The 12,277-nt window shown below is 41.2% G+C and overlaps 1 protein-coding gene across 4 annotated transcripts in view; it reads left to right on the top strand.

The window, feature by feature from the left end:
- CALCR (calcitonin receptor) overlaps positions 1-12,277 on the top strand; it is a 277,001-nt gene that overhangs the window by 89,615 nt on the left and 175,109 nt on the right. The gene's annotated exons all lie outside the window — the stretch shown is intronic.

A 12,277-nucleotide genomic window follows, 5' to 3' on the forward strand; every position in this document is an offset into this window, starting at 1 on the left:
TTACATCCCTTAGGGTATAAAATAAAAATATTGAAAAACCTTAGAGACAGCTGACTATTTGGACTTCTCCTTCCCCTGCAATTATCTACCTTATCCCAATAGATCGATTCCATTAACCAGCACTTTCCTGGTTGGAACTCCAGTCACAGCCCAGTGCACTTTGGAACATATCAGCGGAGCAGGAAGTCCGCAATTGCAGAGTAGCTTTTCATGGATTTGGAGAAAAGGAATGAGATGAAGAGCTGCCCAGTTTGAGGAAAGTTCATCCAAACTGACCTTCTCAGCTCCTGAGATCCACTAATCCAATATTGAAACAGTCAGTTTAAAACACAGGACTGCACAACCATGGCTTTAGTAACTCTCCTAGTTTTCAGAGGTGGATGCATGTATGTAAAGTATCTTGATGGTGTGCACAAATCAGGTAAATAACCAGTTAGATGCATCACCAGCCATTTGTGCAAACAGTACTCAATTTACATATGCAATCATGATATGTGTACAAAAAATTGGCTGGTGCCTGTCTTTGAATATTAAAAGCCATAGACCTCCTGCCTCAGTTTCTCCATTTTAAAATGGGGATGATAACACTCATTTACTTCACAAGGTTGTTATAACAGTTAATGAATAGATATTCATAAAGTGTTTGGAAGATAAAAAGCACTATGTAATGTTCTTATGTATGTCCCAGATATGGGTTTGCAGAATACTGTACCCCTTTGAATTCTCTTAATCCTATCACTTTTATCTTTAAGATTTATTCATAAATTTTTCTAGATGAGTTCCACTGAAGTACAAGAATAGTACAGGACAGCACAGTACACTCAGATTCTCTACATAGAGACAGAAGCAACCATAGATTACCAAAAAATTCAGGTTATTGTATACAGTCACACTCCACTTTCTAGTGTCTGAATGAACTTCCTTTAGTTCATCAAGTGTGCTGGGCCAGTCATCTGACTATTTATGTTTTACCCATCAGAATTTAATCAGTGTAGTATATTTGACTATTACATTTGATCACGTTAAAATAACATTAGTGTGATAATAGGTGGCATATTAGTGTTGCCTTATAGAGTCCAAGAAATGGATAACCCATACCATGCTTGCAGCAATTAGTGTAGTGTTGTTATAAAATTGGTAATTTTAGTCAACTGTTATTGGAGCCAAATTTTCTGCTGGTGCAAACTGATAAAAATCCACATCAATTTACACCCCCAGAAAATTTGGCTGATGGTGTATAGGTGACACATAGTATAGTATCTTGAGTTCAAAGTACTGTGAAAAGACAAATGGAAATAAATTTCTCGTCTAAGTAATCTGCTAATACTAAGGGTGAATAGCAAGGGAAAGTAAGTATGATAATGTAGTACAGCATGGCGGATTTAGAGTAAGCAGTGTTATGAATCCCACTTCAGTAGTAGCTGGCATTTTCTTGTTAGGCAATTCATTAAAGGTAGTAAAAGGTTTTCTTTCTTTTTCTTTTACCAAGGTTTTTTGCCAAATAAATCCAGCCAGTTGCTTTCATAAAGAAAGAACTGAAAATCCAAGTTGAAATAAGCACCTGCTGCAGGAGAGCTATTATATTTGCTATTACAGCAATCAAAAGTACAGTCTCAGAGCAGTATAAATTGATTTTTCTGGATTGATTTTTGCCATGGAGCTCCAGGAGGAATTGTTTTGATGAGTCAAAAATATTGTCCAAACGTCATATCTTTAGTAAAAATAAAATTAATTCTTAAAATTTAAGAAACATTTTACTACCCATATGGAAAATTTGGAATTGGAGTTAGATATCGCTATGGTACAAGAATAATAATACAACACACTTTTTCTGAGGTGAAGTACATAGGAATTTCTGAAGCATCCATATTACTTTATGTCCTTAATGACAAAACTGTCACCTCTTTTGACACTTTCTGTAAAAAGTGCACATAATCTGTATGTTATATTAGAAAAATCCTAAAAGGACGCCTTTCTGCGTGCTTTCTGACTTGACCTGATATCCATACTTCAGAGCTTTTTACTTTTCTTTCTCATTAGTACTTCACAGTTTGCAGCTTAAATTTATAGGTAACTGTAGGCCATAGGCAAAAAACCAAAACCACCAACAACCTCTTTGCATATCCCGCCCAATGATAACAGTGCCTCCATGTAGCTCATCTGTTTTGTTAACTTGAATGTAAATCCCCGACAAAATGGAAAAAAAAGAAATAACATTTACTGTTCCATGCTTTGCACTTTCAACCACAGATCTCAACGTGCTTTACGTACATTATTGAAAAAGTCATGTAGGTAGGTATTTTTTCTGTTTTATAAATAGAGAAACTGAGACACAAAGAAATTCACCTGTGACTTGTTTGTAGCAAGTCTGCAGCAGAGCTGGGAATATTGGATCTCAGCCAACTTCCATTAAAGTCAATGGAATTCAGTGGAATTCAGCCCACTGTATTCAGTGGTTTTGAACCGAGCCCATAACCCAAACAGGACATGCTAGACCAGGCTTTGTCTTTTATGAAAGCTTTTATAATAGCTTTACCAGCAGGAGAGTGGGTTTGTGTGTGGGGGGGGTGTGAGAAAACCTGGATTTGTGCTGGAAATGGCCCAACTTGATTATCATACACATTGTAAGGAGAGTGATCACTTTAGATAAGCTATTGCAGCAGGAGAGTGGGGTGGGGGGAGGTATTTTTTCATGCTTTGTGTGTATAAAAGATCTTCTACACTTTCCACAGTATGCATCCGATGAAGTGAGCTATAGCTCATGAAAGCTTATGCTCAAATAAATTGGTTAGTCTCTAAGGTGCCACAAGTACTCCTTTTCTTTTTGTGAATACAGACTAACACGGCTGTTACTCTGAAACCTGTCATTAGTGTAGTTAGTAATTTTTAAATTAACCTTAATAAAAGTTAACTCAATTTAATTTCTAATTATTCTCATCTCTCTCTTATTCTTCGTGGCAATTTAGGACAAAGCTCTGCTCTCATTTATACTGCTGTGTCTGTGTCAGCCGCAATACCAACTCAAATGTCCTCAATATTGGCTGGTGGCTTCATGCCACATTCAGTCCTACATGGAAGTGCAAATGAAAAATAGTGTTTTTAAAAAGCAGTATGCTCAATTGGCAAGTTTTAATATTTAACACAACATGTGTTCTATTTACTTCAAAATAAGTACAGCTGGAGACTTTACTGAAAAATGGCTCCCATGAGACCCCTTGACTGATACATGAAATGTACAGGTTGACTCCAGAATGTACTGTAGAATCATAGAATATCAGGGTTGGAAGGGACCTCAGGAGATCATCTAGTCCAACCCCCTGCTCAAAGCAGGACCAATCCCCAATTAAATCATCCCAGCCAGGGCTTTGTCAAGCCTGACCTTAAAAACTTCTAAGGAAGGAGATTCTACCACCTCCCTAGGTAACGCATTCCAGTATTTCACCACCCTCCTAGTGAAGAAATTTTTCCTAATATCCAACCTAAACCTCCCCCACTGCAACTTGAGACCATTACTCCTTGTCCTGTCCTCTTCTACCACTGAGAATAGTCTAGAACCATCCTCTCTGGAACCACCTCTCAGGTAGTTGAAAGCAGCTATCAAATCCCCCCTCATTCTTCTCTTCTGCAGACTAAACAATCCCAGTTCCCTCAGCCTCTCCTCATAAGTCATGTGTTCCAGACCCCTAATCATTTTTGTTGCCCTTCGCTGGACTCTCTCCAATTTATCCACATCCTTCTTGTAGTGTGGGGCCCAAAACTGGACACAGTACTCCAGATGAGGCCTCACCAATGTCGAATAGAGGGGAACGATCGCGTCCCTCGATCTGCTGGCTATGCCCCTACTTATACATCCCAAAATGCCATTGGCCTTCTTGGCAACAAGGGCACACTGCTGACTCATATCCAGCTTCTCGTCCACTGTAACCCCTAGGTCCTTTTCCGCAGAACTGCTGCCTAGCCATTCGGTCCCTAGTCTGTAGCTGTGCATTGGGTTCTTCCGTCCTAAGTGCAGGACCCTGCACTTATCCTTATTGAACCTCATCAGATTTCTTTTGGCCCAATCCTCCAATTTGTCTAGGTCCCTCTGTATCCTATCTCTGTCCTTCAGCGTATCTACCACTCCTCCCAGTTTAGTATCATCCGCAAATTTGCTGAGAGTGCAATCCACACCATCCTCCAGATCATTTATGAAGATATTGAACAAAACCGGCCCCAGGACCAACTCCTGGGGCACTCCACTTGACACCGGCTGCCAACTAGACATGGAGTCATTGATCACTACCCGTTGAGCCCAACAATCTAGCCAACTTTCTATCCACCTTATAGTGCATTCATCCAGCCCGTACTTCCTTAACTTGCTGACAAGAATACTGTGGGAGACCATGTCAAAAGCTTTGCTAAAGTCAAAAAACAATACATCCACTGCTTTCCCTTCATCCACAGAACCAGTAATCTCATCATAGAAGGCGATTAGACTGATTAGATTAGTCAGGCATGACCTTCCCTTGGTGAATCCATGCTGACTGTTCCTGATCACTTTCCTCTCATGTAAGTGCTTCAGGATTGATTCCTTGAGGACCTGCTCCATGATTTTTCCGGGGACTGAGGTGAGGCTGACTGGCCTGTAGTTCCCAGGATCCTCCTCCTTCCCTTTTTTAAAGATTGGCACTACATTAGCCTTTTTCCAGTCATCTGGGACTTCCCCCGTTCGCTATGGGTTTTCAAAGATAATGGCCAATGGCTCTGCAATCACAGCCGCCAATTCCTTTAGCACTCTTGGATGCAACTCGTCCGGCCCCATGGACTTGTGCACGTCCAGCTTTTCTAAATAGTCCCTAACCACCTCTTTCTCCACAGAGGGCTGGCCATCTACTCCCCATGTTGTGATGCTCAGCGCAGCAGTCTGGGAGCTGTCCTTGTTAGTGAAGACAGAGGAAAAAAAAGCATTGAGCACATTAGCTTTTTCCACATCCTCTGTCACTAGGTTGCCTCCCTCATTCAGTAAGGGGCCCACACTTTCCTTGGCTTTCTTCTTGTTGCCAACATACCTAAAGAAACCCTTCTTGTTACTCTTGACATCTCTTGCTAGCTGCAGCTCCAGGTGCGATTTGGCCCTCCTAATTTCATTCCTACATGCCCGAGCAATATTTTTATACTCTTCCCTGGTCATATGTCCAACCTTCCACTTCTTGTAAGCTTCTTTTTTATGTTTAAGATCCGCTAGGATTTCACCGTTAAGCCAAGCTGGTCGCCTGCCATATTTACTATTCTTTCGACACATCGGGATGGTTTGTCCCTGTAACCTCAACAGGGATTCCTTGAAATACAGCCAGCTGTCCTGGACTCCTTTCCCCTTCATGATAGTCCCCCAGGGGATCCTACCCATCCGTTCCCTGAGGGAGTCGAGGTCTGCTTTCCTGAAGTCCAGGGTCCGTATCCTGCTGCTTACCTTTCTTCCCTGTGTCAGGATCCTGAACTCAACCAACTCATGGTCACTGCCTCCCAGATTCCCGTCCACTTTTGCTTCCCCCACTAATTCTTCCCTGTTTGTGAGCAGCAGGTCAAGAAAAGCTCCCCCCTAGTTGGCTCGTCTAGCACTTGCACCAGGAAATTGTCCCCTACGCTTTCCAAAAACTTCCTGGATTGTCTATGCACTGCTGCATTGCTCTCCCAGCAGATATCAGGAAAATTAAAGTCACCCATGAGAACCAGGGCGTGCGATCTAGTAGCTTCTGCGAGTTGCCGGAAGAAAGCCTCATCCCCCTGGTCCAGTGGTCTATCACTCTTGTTGCTCACACTTCTAAACTTAATCCAGAGACACTTAGGTTTTTCTGCAGTTTCGTACCGGAGCTCTGAGCAGTCATACTGCTCCCTTACATACAGTGCTACTCCCCCACCTTTTCTGCCCTGCCTGTCCTTCCTGAACAATTTATAACCATCCATGATAGTACTCCAGTCATGTGAGTTATCCCACCAAGTCTCTGTTATTCCAATCATGTCATAATTCCTTGACATCACCAGGACCTCCAGTTCTCCTTGCTTGTTTCCAAGGCTTTGTGCATTCATATATAAGCACTTGAGATAACCTGCTGATCTCCCCTCATTCTCAGTATGAAGTAGGAGCCCTCCCCTCACAGACGTTCCTGCCTGTGCTTCCTCCTGGTATCCCGCTTTCCCACTTACCTCAGGGCTTTGGTCTCCTTCCCCCGGTGAACCTAGTTTAAAGCCCTCCTCACTAGGTTAGTCAGCCTGCTCGCAAAGATGCTCTTCCCTCTCTTCATAAGATGGAGCGCGTCTCTGCCCAGCACTCCTCCTTCATGAACACCATCCCATGGTCTAAGAATCCAAAGCCTTCTCTCCGACACCACCTGCGTAGCCATTCGTTGACTTCCACAATTCGACGGTTCCTGCCCCGGCCTTTTCCTTCCACGGGGAGGATGGACAAGAACACCACTTGCGCCTCAAACTCCTTTATCCTTCTTCCCAGAGCCACGTAGTCTGCAGTGATCCACTCAAGGTCATTCTTGGCAGTATCATTGGTGCCCACGTTGAGAAGCAGGAAGGGGTAGCGATCCGAGGGCTTAATAGTCTCGGCAGTCTCTCCGTCACATCGAGAATCTTAGCCCCTGGCAAGCAGCAGACTTCTCAGTTTTCCCGGTCAGGGCGGCAGATAGATGACTCAGTCCCCCGGAGGAGAGAGTCCCCGACCACCACCACCCGCCTCCTTCTCTTGGGAGTGGTGGTCGTGGAACCCCCCATCTCAGGACAGTGCACCTCATGCCTTCCAACCAGCGGAGTCTCCTTCTGCTTTCTCCCCCCAGACATATCATCTGGTCCACTCTCCGCAAAGGTACCTGTGGAGAGAACATGAAAGCGGTTAGTTACCTGTGTCTGCGTTGCTGGAACCCGGACATTCCCCCTTCTTCTTCTGGAGGTCACATGTTGCCAAGCTTCTTCACTATGCTTTTCTCTGGAGTGCAGCTGTCTATGTAACATTGGTTGTACTGTTAATTCTTTCAAAAAGTTGCAGAGATCAGATTTCTGGAAGACAGAAGCTGGCCGTATGGAGAACCCTAAAAGATAAAATGGGTAAAAGAAGGCTAGAAAGCATAGCTAGGTCTGACCAGTTCTTGATTCTACAATTTAATTTAATGTACAATTAATAAACAAGATGAGAAATGCCATATCCTAATGGTCTCCTTTAAATCTCATGTGGTGGAGCCAATTACAGACCACGCTGCATTGCAGAGATTTTATATCATAGTTGGGTGATCTTAAAGCTTTAAATTCTTATGGAAGAGCTCTGCTACCTAAAGACAATAGTGGGGATTAATGTTCATGTATACCCTGCACCTCTGATTTTTTTTTAAGACAAGATTTACCGTAGTTGGAAAGAAGTTTTGATAAGGCTATTCTATTTTGACTACATTTGGAAATAGAAACAGCCTCTTCCTCCATACGTGATGCAGTAGTCACTGTGTCCCTCGTCCCTTAAGCATCACTTTGCCCTTTGTGCCACAGTCAAAACACGTAGGCCCTGACTGACACCCACTAACGTCTATGGAAAGACTCTGGTGGTTTTCAGAGTAGGCCTATAAACAGCATCAGTAATCAACTTCTGAGAACTGTATGCTTAAAGAATTCTCCAAGGCATGGACAAAACTAAAATTACAGGAGAAAGATATTTATTTGGAAATCAGGGTTCTGCAATGTTACTGGATACATTTCTGGAGAGATTAAGTGCCCAATTCTGCAGCCCTTTGGTACTCAAGCTCCTCACCCATTGAGTACAACATGTTAACATTCAAGACTCTTCAAGGCAAAATTAATATTCTGAACAGATATCTTTTAGATACATTAAAATTATGAACTGGTTTCTAACTAAATTTTACTGTTCTCCTGGGATTAGAAGAATCCAAATTTAAGCCATAATCTCAAATTAAAATGGTCACTGTCTCCTACAGCGTCAAGCATAGATAGGATCAGAGGGCCAGCATCAATTTTCTATATAGGCATATAGAGGACCATATTCTCCTCTGTGTTTGTACTGCTTTGTGCCATGCTGTATATATACATATTTACACATTTATAGAGCACCAGTCACAGTAGTGCCTAAGATTTCAAGCAAAATTTATGTAACACTGACAGATTCCACTCATCAGTAGGTGAGATTGAACCTGGGATCTCTGAAGCTTAGTGTATGAGCCTCTACTGCATGAACTAAAAGCCACATGGCTCTTAGCTAAGGCTGTAGCAGGCTTATCAATCTCTAGCTGGGCTGGGTGCCACTAGAGGAGGACAGAGTGCCACACCAAGCAGGCATGGATTACGTTTATTTTAGCATAAGTAACAAAATATTCTTTGTCTTCTCTGCTGATAAGACAACAGAGTTGAAAGGTGCTTGCAGGAGATTTAAATATTCACAAATGTCTCCCCACAGATGCAACTTGACCATGTTAAACTCAATACTATGCACCCATTAACCATGGGATGAAAAGCAAACCTGCAAGTTGCCAATATCTGGGAGGAAGGGAAAGACGTTATTTGCCTAGGCACTACAATATGTTCAATTTTCCCGTGTCCTTTCAATCTGCAGCAAATAGACCCTGAAACCATTATTCCCATAAAAGCCAGAACAACCAGAAGTGACTGAGTACTGATTAGTCATGCTGGCCTGCTGGAGCGTGAGTGTCTTGTTTGATGTTTATTGTGAAATGCAGAAAAAGACAGTTTGAACTCACACTAAAACAACAGAATTAAATGATGATTTATGTCCTAGAAATGTTATGCCTACCAAATGTCATGAGCTGGAAATATAAATAAAAACAAATATAGCTGACTCATTTTTTAGGTTTCAGCAAGTGAAATACAAGTCCAGTGGCTGATGAGTGTACTGGGTACCAAATATACACAATGTGAACTTGGTGTTTAAACATATGTCTGTTGAATGTCAACATTGTTATGTTTTCCAAAACATATACTTTCAGTGTAGATGAGTTTAGTTTACGATTAAGAAAAACAATAAAGAAAGAACTTTTGTGTGAGAGAATTTCACAATAGACACATCACTCTGTAATATGCTCCATCTTAAATTCCCCCAAACCCTGATCCCTAGCTGAGGCAAGTTTCTCATATTTGACAATACAGTACCCAGAAAACAGAATCACAGCTATATACACCACATATCTCAGACACACTTTCAGTGTTGGGCACATAGATTGTGCCTGCGAAAGTTGTCAGTCACCTGGTGAATGTGCAAAACTTGTATTTGCATGGCTAAACCTCAGCATGAGAGCCAGCAATGTCTAGAGGAGTAAGCATGGATCCTGGAGTCAGGAACTCCTGACTGAATCCTGGTTTTGCCACTGATTCAGTGTATGGTATTGGGCATATAACTTCCCCTCTGCCTCAACTTCCTCATTTGCAAAATGAGGCTAATAATACTTTTCACACTTATCACATTAGGGTGTGATGGGGATTTATTAGTTATTCTGTGTGCAGTGCTTTGGGTACATAGAACCAGACTTCCCTGTTCTGTTAAGGCTGCTTTGCACTGCTCCATTTGGCTGACCTAGCAAGCAGAGGATTCCACTTGCCTGGGTAATTGCTCCAGTGTCACAGTATAGAAGTTCATCCAATTCTCATGCCCAGCTTAGATGGTGTACATAGGACAATCTGAATCCAGCCAGAATGCCCCTAAGAGGGTCCTTGTAAGCCAATGCAAGATAGAATAGTGTTCAGATTGGGCTAACTCTAGGGACCAAGCACCAGTACTGGAAATATGTAAAGATTTCTTGAAGCTACCTTTGATGCTGTCATCCTCACCCCTCAGAACAGGTCAGCCTGTCCATAAAATATGGCCCAATATCTGTATTACCACTGTGTCACGTCTGTCAATTTTGCATTTCATGTTGTGTCAACCCAAGCTTTATAGTTGAAAATAAAAAATTCCATGGGAAATAACAGCAAACAGAAATAGTAGCTGATGAAGTGTAGCTGCAATGCAATTTCTTTGTCTCTCTTGATTGGAGAATGTAAATGAATCATGTAAAATCATCAGTTCCCTTGAATTTATCTGAAATTATTATTAAAATGTTGGAGTCCAGGATATTGTGCTTTAGCTTGAAGAAACCTGGATTAACGTTTGATAGAACTGCCTGCAAGGCAGAAAATGTAATTGTAATGGCAAGTAAATTGCTGCTACTTGAAATATACTGAGTTGGAGTTATGCCTTGAAAGGTGCAGAATTCTGTTCAGAGTAGCCCAAAAGGACATGGGAAATCCGTTATAGAAATCTGGTTTGTATGGAGTACAGATGAGCAGTCTTTTTTACATGAGTTGGGCATTCTTATAGTTACCAATAAACAACTTACTGCTGGTGCCTTCAACAAGGATTCTGCTAATGACATGCTGTTAGTTCTTTCAAGCATAAGCTACACGTAGCTTGTGCAGAGAGATTTGGTCTCATGAAATTAAGGATATGGTAAATTTCTCTAATTTATTTGTTATCTCTTAGCTCTGGGTATTTATAGACTGTAAATATTGGATTATTCCAGTCTGTATCAGCCATAATAGCTAATGAAATATATTGTTGTTTTGGCATAAATTTACATATATTATCTCCTATTAGATTTAATGACAGTTATGTGCATAAATTGAGAGAAAATAATCATGCATAATATTTGAATTCTCCTTTAGCGTAGGTGTCTTTGCACATATTTAGAAGTTAGCTACTGTTCAGCCTTTGTTTAGTGGTGGTTATATCTCATTGATCTATCACCACAGATCTTTTTCTCTGTTTCTAAAGTCTTGTGAGGAATAGTTCATCATCAATTGTTTAAATATGTGAGTAAACATAAGAGGTTAACGCAAAGTCACTAGGGTTTTTCATCATTGTCCTGCTGAATTTAGTCTTGTGGAATCTGCTTCCTTGGCACAGTATCTATGACTAGCATAAATTCTAATTTGATGTCTTGAATGAAATAATATTTAATAACCTGACTTGTACATTTTAAGCAGGAATGTGTTTGGAATGGAGTATAATTTCCTTGGTTTACTAATTTCCCTAAAATACCAAATAAAGCTGGGGTCTACATGGCCAGTGTTGAGTAAATCCTTTTGTAGGAAGGCCACAATGTTTAAAATATTTCTAATGCGATACTCGGTATGGCTACACTTTAAAATGCTGCAGCAGCGCAGCTGCACCACTGTAGCGCTTCAGTGTAGACCCTACCTAGGCTGACGGGAGGGCTTCTCCCATCGGTGTAGGTAATCCACCTCCCTGAGAGGCAGTAGCTAGGTCAAGGGAACAATTCTTCCATCAATCTAATGCTGTCTACACCAGGGGTTAGGTCGGGATAGCTATGTCTCTCAGTATTTTTCACATCTCTGAGAGGTGTAGCTATACCAAAGTAAATTTCTAGTGTAGACCAGGCTGCAAAATAAGAAATGAAGGGCTTGATTCTGCAGGCCTCACACAAATAGTGACATTGACTTCAGTGGAAATACTTTGGGGCCAGATTCTGTTATCCTAACCTGTTTTATTCAATGTGACTATTTGCAGAGTAAGGTAGTACTCTGTGTAAGTAAGCGTGGCAGAACCTGTTCCTATGCGTATAAGGATTATTTGTGTCTACAGGGGATCAAACCCAAATTCATTACCATAGTAATACGAATGTTATTATTTATACCATTTGCTTTGCTCTCAGAACTTTAAAACACTTGACAGTGCTACTTTTAAAAATAATGTTGAGTAATATTCCATTGCAGGAAAATCCTGTTGGAAGAAGAGAAGCATTATTTTTTTGTCTCGTAATACTCTGAGTTTGCATTGAAAGAGTTAGTCGTCGTCCCTCCTGCACTGCTGCTTAAGCATAAAGCAGCACAATTACAGCCCTCTTGCTTACTTATTACTATAATTTATGCTAGTAATGACTTAATTATTTATGTCACGCCAGTTCTGGGAATAGGATTTGTGAGGGGAAATTGTGCTTCCTCTGATGACTGGATACACTGGCTATGTCTATAGTACCAAAACAAAAGAATGATTGGCAAGATTCAACCATTTTTACTCATGTTAAATAATACGTTACTCCTTAAATGTTCTCATTGAAATCAATGTACTTGCTTGAGGGCCAGATTCTATTGAGTGGCAGAATTTGACCCACTAAGGGAACTACTTATGTTAGTAAAGTTAATGATGTGTATAAATTATTGGATAATCAGGCCTATTATTGGGATAATCATCTTCATTAAGGATTTGATTCAGCCTTTAGAC

The sequence above is a fragment of the Lepidochelys kempii genome, chromosome 2 (genome assembly GCF_965140265.1).
Source record: "Lepidochelys kempii isolate rLepKem1 chromosome 2, rLepKem1.hap2, whole genome shotgun sequence".
Lineage (NCBI taxonomy): Eukaryota > Metazoa > Chordata > Testudines > Cheloniidae > Lepidochelys > Lepidochelys kempii.